Source organism: Sapajus apella, unplaced genomic scaffold, assembly GCF_009761245.1.
Source record: "Sapajus apella isolate SASKATOON/1434 unplaced genomic scaffold, GSC_monkey_1.0 scaffold162, whole genome shotgun sequence".
Classification (NCBI taxonomy): Eukaryota; Metazoa; Chordata; class Mammalia; order Primates; family Cebidae; genus Sapajus; species Sapajus apella.
The window spans coordinates 335,550-344,324 of record NW_022437102.1 but is presented as its reverse complement, the minus strand read 5'-3'; the positions used below and the strand labels follow the sequence as shown (position 1 = coordinate 344,324).

Below are 8,775 nucleotides of genomic sequence, written 5' to 3'. Positions count from 1 at the left end.
CAATCACTTCCCATTTTTACCGTTATTTTCCCTCTGCTTAGTATAACCTCACATACATCTGATGGCACAGCATTTTTAAATAACTGCCTTTCCAAGCTTCTCCAACTAATTTCACTTCGTTTTTATGGAGACACTGCTCCATTTCCTCGTACATGCACATTTTATCAACTTATATAATATCTAATTAGGTTAAAGTAACAGGAGTAGCAGGATATCAAATGGGACTTTCGCTGTTGACCCAGAATTAGCTACTAAAACTCAAAGCAAATGGCAAAGTGGCCTCTGGTCGACCACATTCTAAAGGGAAATGAGAGTATTAGGAGGCTGCGCACCCCTTCAGGCTATCAAGGGGAGGCTGAAACCCCCAAACCTTCATTCTATATAAGCAGAGGGGGAAGAGCTGGAATTCCAGGATAACAGCAGGACAATGTCGTGTATGTGGGTGTGTTTATTCCCTTCTTCTCCACAACGGGAGCAGAAGGGTCGCTCCTCATTTCACGGCATGAAAGGGTGACTCTGAGGCATCCCCGGTAGAGACTGGAGGCACGTGCAATGATTACCATGTAGCACTTGGTTCTTTGGTTGCAGGATGGTTGAACATCATACTTTCTCATCTGCCCCTGCTTCATGCCTATTTGAGTAGAGACAGAACAAAATTGGGAGAAATGCCAGGGCAAAGACGAGGAATCAGCAGGAAAAGCTGTGCTCCCACCATGGAGAATGAGGAGCCTCTGTGGGTTTGTGGACACTGAAGGATGTAACCAGGAGCTGGGACCAGAGTTGGTCACTGGTGAGGGGGATGTCCTTAGCAAAGGCCTACAAGCTGGAATACGGGCCATAGCTAAGGGATACGTATCTTGGACCCATGCATATGCCCTTGTAGAGAGTCCACGTGAAGTGCCTACCTCACAAAGGGCGTCTCTGGGAATCAGTGATGGACACTCGGCCTGTAGCATGATTCATTTCTCCCCTTTCCCAGCTTGTACCCCTGGAGTTAGAAAGAAGAGATGTAATCATTGTGGAGAGGAAAGGAAGTACTTTTAGAAACTGTCTGTACACGTATAAATATATAGATACCTAACAATAAAAATAATGATTGTAAATCTTTCTATGGCACCTACTCAGTAATAGGCACTATTCTAAACACTTTACCTATGTTAATTTCTAAATATTTGTTTTATATTGATATTTAGGAATATGTAAGAATACACATAGACACATGTATGCCATTTAGCCTGTAAAAATGAACCTTATTTATTCAAGAGTGGGTGCATGGAGCACTGTTAGGTGCTTACTCAGCAGCTCCCTCCACCATTCCTCTTTTCTAACAGAACTCAATTTTATTCTGGGTAGCCATATGCCTACCCCCAAGTGATGGATCATGATTGTTCTTCTCTATGCCATATGACCCTGTTTTCTGGAAAAAGGTAAAAACTTTTCAGAAAGGTTTTGCTTTCCTGATTAAAGGGGAAGATTGCTGGAGCTCTTTCTTCCCCACTCTTTCTCCTTGGACACAGACGTGGCATCTGGAGCTGCAGCAACCATTTTGCATTTATTAGGTAATAAATACGAATAGGCAAATCAAACCTGCTAAGGATAGTGGGATTAAAAGATGCATAGTCTTTGACTGCATTACACAGCAGCTGAACCAACAACATATTTCTTTTTTTTTTTTTTTTTGAGATGGAGTTTCGCTTTTGTTACCTGGGCACGGTCTCGGCTCACTGCAACCTCTGCCTCCCAGGTTCAAGCAATTCTCTTGCCTCAGCTTCCTGAGTTGCTGAGATTACAGGCATAGGCCATCATGCCCAGCTAATTTTGTGTTTTTAGTAGAGACAGGTTTTCTCCATGTTGGTCAGGCCGGTCTTGAACTCCCAACCTCAGGTGATCTGCCCATCTCAGCCTCCCAAAACGCTGGGATTACAGCATGAGACACCGAGCCCAGCCTAACAACACACTTCTAAATGGGGAGGGGGGAACATGGGTGTTGTTTAATCCTCGGTTAGGTTTCATGTTATTCACAAATGAAAACACTCATAATTAATAATATTCATCCTCAAATAGACATATACCTAAATTACAGTATAAAATAGATTTAATAAATTTTAAAGTCCCTGTATTTTGTTTAGTTGTATATGTAAGTATATTATATCAGTGATCCAATGTAAGTGGATTCAACTGCGTCAATTGTATATTAAGAAACAAAATAAGGCCTTTTCAGAATACTCTAAATGAATTCTTAAGAGTAATATATAAGTAGTACTCTAACTGTGAACAGTAACTACTATATAATTAGTCAGTCTGAAATGAAAAGGGATTGAGTGATTTGAAAACATGGTTCTGATTGAAAATATGTGTGTGTGTGTGTGTGTGTATATATATATATATACATATATTCTGATTTCATATATATATACATATATATGTGAAATCACAGGGCTTTACCATAAGAAGTGAAATTATATCTCATTTTTCTAAGCACTTCTGTTCTAACTATAAGATGATAAGATTAAAATGACACAGTTTTAATTATTGTAGCTTTGTGAAACAGTTTGAAATTAGGAAGTATAATGCCTCTAACTTAGCTTTTCTTTCTCAGGGTTGTTTAGGCTATGTGGGGTCTTTTGTGACTCCATATGAACTTTAGAATTGTTTTTTCTATTTATGTAAAATATGCATTGGCATTTTTATAAGTATTGCATTGAATCTGTAGATTGCTTTGGGTAGTGTGGACATTTTAATACTATTAAGTCTTCCAATCCATTAACACAGAATATCTTTCCATTCATTTGTATCTTCTTTAATTTCTTTCATCATTCTTCTATTGTTTTCAGTGTATAAATCTTTCGCCTACTTGATTAAGTTTATTCCTAAGTATTTTATTCCTTTTGATGTTATCATAAATGGAATTATGTTCTTAATTTCCTTTTGGGATAGTTTATTGTTAGTGTATAGAAATACAGCTGATTTTTGTATATTGATTCAGTGTCCTGCAATTTTACTGAATTTTTTTATTAGTTCTGTTTTGTTTATGTGTGTGTGTGTGAAGTCTTTAGGGCTTTCTAATTATAAGATCATGTCATCTATAAACATAAGGTTTTACTTCTCTCTTTCTAATTTAGATGGCTTTATTTCTATTTCTTGCCTAATTGCTCTGGCTAGGACTTCCAGTTCTATGTTGAATAGAAACAACTAGAGGAGGCATCCTTGCCTTGTTCCGTATTCTACAGGGAAAGTTTTCAGCTTTTTGCCATTGAGTATGATGTCAGCTTGCCAAGTGGAATTTCATTACAGAGGTAGGAAAAAAAAAAAAAGACTATGATGTCAGCTTTTCACATATGGCCTTCAACATGGTGAGTGAAAATCCTTCTGGTCCTAGTTTGCTGAGAGAATTTTTATCATGAAGCAGTGTTGAATTCAGCCAAGTGATTTTTCTTCATCCATTAAGATGATCATATGATTTCTTCATTCTATTAATGTGCTGTATCATTGTATCACATTAAATAATTTTTGTATGTTAGACAATTCATAGATTTCAAGAATAAACCCCACTTGGTTACGGTGTACACTCCTAAAACTACTCAGGAAGCTGAGGCAGGAGGATCACTTGAGCCTAGGAGGTGGAGGCTGCTGTGAGTCACAATTGTACCACTGCACTCCAGCCTGGGCAGTGGAGTGAGACCTTGTCTAAAAGAGAGAGAGAAAGAAAGAAAAGGAGAGAGAGATAGAGAGGACAATGGAACAGGATAGAAAGCCCAGGAATAAACCCATGTGTATACAGTTAACTGATCTTTGACAAATGTGCTAAGAATACAAAATGGGGAAAGAAAAGATATTCTATTCAACAAATGCTGTTGAGAAAATTCTGCTCTTTTCTTACTCCATACACCAAAATCAACTTAAAAGGAATTAAAGACTTAAAGATAGACCCAAACCTCAAAACTCTGGAAGAAAATATAGGGGAAAAGCTTTATGACATTGGTCTTGGCAGTAATTTCTCAAATATGATACCAAAATCACTGGCAACAAAAGCAGAAATTAACAAGTGGTACTACATCAAACTAAAAAGCTTCTACACAGGAAAGCAAACAATTAACAGAGTGAAAGCCAACCTAAGGCATAGAAGAAAATATTTGCAATGTAAACCATATATCTGCTAAGAAGTTAACTTCTAAAATATGTAAGGAACTTCTATAACTTAATAACAAAAACAAATAACCCAAGTAAAAATGAACAAAAAGGCCGGGTACAGTGGCTCACGCCTGTAATCCCAGCACTTTGGGAGGCTGAGGCAGGTGGATCACCTGAGGTCAGGAGTTTCAGACCAGCCTGGCCAACATGACGAAATCCTGTCTTTACTAAAAATATGAAAAATTAGCCAGGCGTGGTGGTGGGTGCCTTTAATCCCAGCTACTCGGGAGGCTGAAGGAGGAGAAGTGCTTGAACCTAGGAGGCAGAGGTTGCAGTGAGCTGAGATCAAGCCAGTGACATATAGATGACCAACAGGTATATGAAAAGAGGTTCATCATCACTAACCATGAAGGAAATACAAATCAAAACCAGATAAGATATCAACTTACACCTATTACAATGGCCATTAAAAAAAAGGTAAAAGGTAGCAAGTGTTGGCAAAGACATGGAGAAATGAATGAGACCTTTTGTACATTGTTACTGGGAATGCAAAATGTTTCAGCTGCTATGGAAAATTGTATGATGGCTTCTCAGAAAATTAGAAGTAGAATACCATATTCCAGGAATTCCATTTCTAGGTATTTATCCAAAAAAATTGAAATGAGGTTCTCAAAGAGATATTTGCACTTTCATATTCACTGCAGCATTATTTACAATAGCCAAGATGTGGAAACAACCTAAATACCCATTGTTGGATAAATGGATACAGAAAATGGGGTGTGTGTGTGTGTGTGTGTGTGTGTGTATTTACATATACATATAATGGAATATTGTATAAACCTTGAAAAAGAAGAAACCCTGCAATATGCAGTAATGTGGATGAACGTGGAAGGCATTATGCTAAGTGAAATAAGCCAGTCACAGAAGAGCAAACATTGCATGATTCCACTTACATGAAATATCCAAAATAGTCACATTTATAGTACCATCAAGTAAAATTTTGGTTGCCAGAGTCTAGAAGAAAAAAGAAATAGGGCATCGCCTTTCAGCAGATACGGTTTCACTTTTGCAAGATGAATATGTCCTAGAGATCTGCTGCACATCATGCCTGCAGTTAATGATATGATCTTGTCCACTTGTGTTAAAAGACTAGATTTCATGTTAAATGTCCTTACCACAATAATAAAAACAGCAAAACAGAAGAGGTGTGTATCGTAGTTGGTTTTCCTTAAAGCAAGAGAGAGAGAGAAAGGGAAAGATTTAGAATTGAAAAAGAGTACGTGATAAATAAAATAAAGATTCCTCCAATACTAGTTAGGAATAAAGAGTAAAAAGACAGTGAAACTGCATATCGGTCTTCATTAACCTTTGCTACCTCAGCCTTCAGACCAGGCTGTACAGGGTGGCTGGCGTTAATTCACGTTGTGCTTTATCAAGCACCCTGTGTGTTTGTCTCCATTTTGGTGAACATTCGCATCCGGCCCCAGCCTGGAAAGTGCTCCCAGTCAATATTAACCATTTGGCCCTCGTGGGCTCCTGAATGGACTATTCTTGACACAAATTAATCTTCTCTGAGGAAGGGTTCACAAAACCTTCAAATTTTGAAAAGCAGAAGGCAGAAAAGTATCTTGATCAAATCTCTTTTGATTGCAAATAATAGAACCCAACTCAAGCCAGCTTTTAAGAAGGGGTCAGGAAGTGGCTGTTTGTGGTTCATTCAAAGGAAAAGCTTTGTATTTAGTTTGAAGCAAGGCTAGATCCAGTTGGTCCGACAATGGTGACAGGATCAGTTTCTGTTCCTCGACTCTGGTCTTTATTGAATTTGCTTAATTATCGGCCACGTCCTTGCCACACTGGTAGCAGCAGGGCCAGAGCGCAGAAGCTCCTACAAGCTCCATGCTTACAGGATTCCAGCTCTAGAGAAATAGAAAGAGAGCTTCTCTGTTCCAGAAGTCATGCAGAAGTTCTAAAACTGTATTTCATTGATTTTGTTACAGGACCATCCTGAACCAATTGTGGTAAAAGAGAGATCATGTTATCAATGACTGAGCTGGGATTAAGTACCTTTCCCTGGAGCCAGGGGTGATGTCAGCTCTACCTGTGACACAATGACTGAGTGGGTTGGGAGTGCTTTTCCAGAATATTAGACCCTGTAATAGAGAAGGGGAATGGGTCCATTGTAGGAAAACTCAGATGTCTCATACGGATAAGGAAAATTATTGAACCACCATTAACTGAGTGTGTACTATGAGGCTGAAGAAGCAATGAGCCTTGAGTCTTTTAATCTACACCACACTTGCAGAGCTATATGCAATTATCCCTGTTTTACAAAAGAAGAAACTGAGATCTAGAATACTTCAAAAATGTTTTCCAGCAACACAAAACTAGTAAGTCAAGTTGCATCTAACACACACGTTTCATCCTAAAGTGTCTTCTCTCTGGCGTTTTGCCTTCTATTGCCCCATATATAGAATCAAGCAAGTTCCTATTCAATGTGAGGTGGGATACGCCTAGTGCTTATCTTCTGTTCTGCTTGGGGTCAGCAGGTTATTTCAAAGACTGAGAATTAAACAGTACTTTGAAGTGGGAAGAGAGTTAATAAATTGAGAAGAAAAGATACAAACAAAATGGTGAATATTGAATATTTTAATTCTGTAAAAAATGTACCCATGGAAAAAAGACTGGAATCATAAATCCAAAAAGGATGAGAATAAGTGCTTCAGGGAGTTAAGATTTGAGGAATTATTTTCTTCTTTATGTTTTCCTGATCTTTCCACATATTCTACCATGAGAATGACTTATTTTTAATCAGAGAAAAATCTACTTAAAACAATCTTGCAAGTATAAGGTGAGGAAAGGTAAAATAACCTCTGTGATATTTGAATCAGGTTGAGAAGCTGTAAAAAGCTGTAAAAATCCTGTCAGTTTTCTGTGAATAATTTTTTTTTAAAAAAAGGAAGCATTGGAGTTAATAGCAAATTCTCTGCATGAACAGAAGTTAATATTTTCACGCCTTCCGGCACGCAGAGGCCAGCAGCACACAGTGCATATACACATATTAACAACCCGGACAGGGGTACAAATAGCAAGGTTGAAAAACTCGCTGACTCAGGTTGGTGGAGATGAAGCAAGAACAAACTTGGAGAATTCTTCCTGGAAGATTCAGAACTTCCAGGATTGTAGGCAGAAGAAAAGGTGAGCAATGGATCTAGGGGAAATAAAGGCAATAGATCATTTTCCCGGGTTGCAGGGTCCTGAACAATTCTCAGTAGGGGAGGGATCCTAGTTCTTACCTGTGTTACTCAGTGTTCTCCAGAGAAGCAGAATAGATAGATAGACAGACAGACAGACAGACAGACAGATAGATAGATAGATGGATATTCTCTCTCTCTCTCTCTGAAAAACATCAAACTCAAATTGAGAGAGATTCTATAAACAACTGCCCTGTACAAGAGGGAGAGAGAGAGAAGGAAAGAGAGTTAGGTATAGTTCTAAGGTCTGAGAGCTGGAGAGCTTGCAGATTTCAGTGTAGATTCCAGTCCAAGTCTGAAGGTCTGAGAAGCAGGAGGAGCACGAAGGGTAGAAGATCAATGTTCCAGCCGAGTGGTCAGGCAGAGAGAAAAAGAGAGAGAATTCTTCCATCTTCCTTTATGTTCTATTTATCCTTTATGTTCTATTCGGGCCCTCGGTAGATTGGATAATACCCACCCACACTGGGGAGAGCTATTACCTTTACTCAGTCCAAAGATCTGAATGCTAATTTCTTCTGGAAACATCCTCATAGACACACTCATAAATAGCATGTAACCATATATCTGAACATCCCATGATGCAATCAAGTCGAAACACACAATTAGTTAACATACTCCCTGAAACCCCTTTTCCCCATGAAATCAAAGAATATAATCTTCATCACAATCAGAGCCCCCTGGATGTCTGTCATACATTACAGTTTACAAGCCACTTTCTCATTTACTATCTCATTTGATTCTCACCATCTCTTCACTGGGCTACCATAGCAAGAGGGGCGAATCTCTTCAAAGTCTGGTTGTGACCGTCTCACATCAGATGAAACAGAGAGCTTCAAGCTACGTTTTCTGTTTATGTTCTGAACTGCAAGTAGTGTTTTAAGAAAGTCAAAGTGATCTTGGAATCTCTAGCAATAGCTAAATACAAAACTGTGTGCCTTTCTGCCATTGGTGCTCGTTGTACTAAGAAGAAAAAAAAATGAAGTTGAGTCATTAAGAAAGAAGTCTCCCTTCACTAATGAACAAATCAGTGATCACAGGACACCCAATACACACACTGGGAAGGACACAGCAACATTCTTGTGGTATTCATGCCAAAAAAAAAAAAAAAAAATCATAACCTCCTGTATCTGGTCATGAGAAAACATCAGACAAACTCAAAATGAGACATACTCTATAATAAACTGGCCTACACTCTTCAATAATAATTCACGAATGATAAAGAATGAATAACGATTTCAGATTAAAAGACACTAAAAAGATAGCAACAACTTAATGTGCCACATGATTCTAGGTGGAATTCTAGACCAGAAATTGCTTTGGCTATGAAGTACATCATTAGGATAATGAGGGGGAGGAAGGAGGGGGGCAAGGGGGAGGGAGGGAGGGGGGAAGG

General features: G+C 38.6%; 1 long non-coding RNA gene across 1 annotated transcript; it reads right to left on the bottom strand.

Annotated features, from left to right (window-relative positions):
* Nucleotides 1-405: 405 nt before the first annotated feature.
* On the bottom strand, nucleotides 406-5,349 carry LOC116542125. The gene is made up of 3 exons (XR_004265076.1): nucleotides 5,307-5,349; nucleotides 5,085-5,145; nucleotides 406-988 (listed from the first exon to the last, which is right to left on the bottom strand). It is a non-coding gene; the product is annotated as an uncharacterized LOC116542125 (long non-coding RNA).
* Between the last annotated feature and the right edge of the window lie 3,426 nt (nucleotides 5,350-8,775).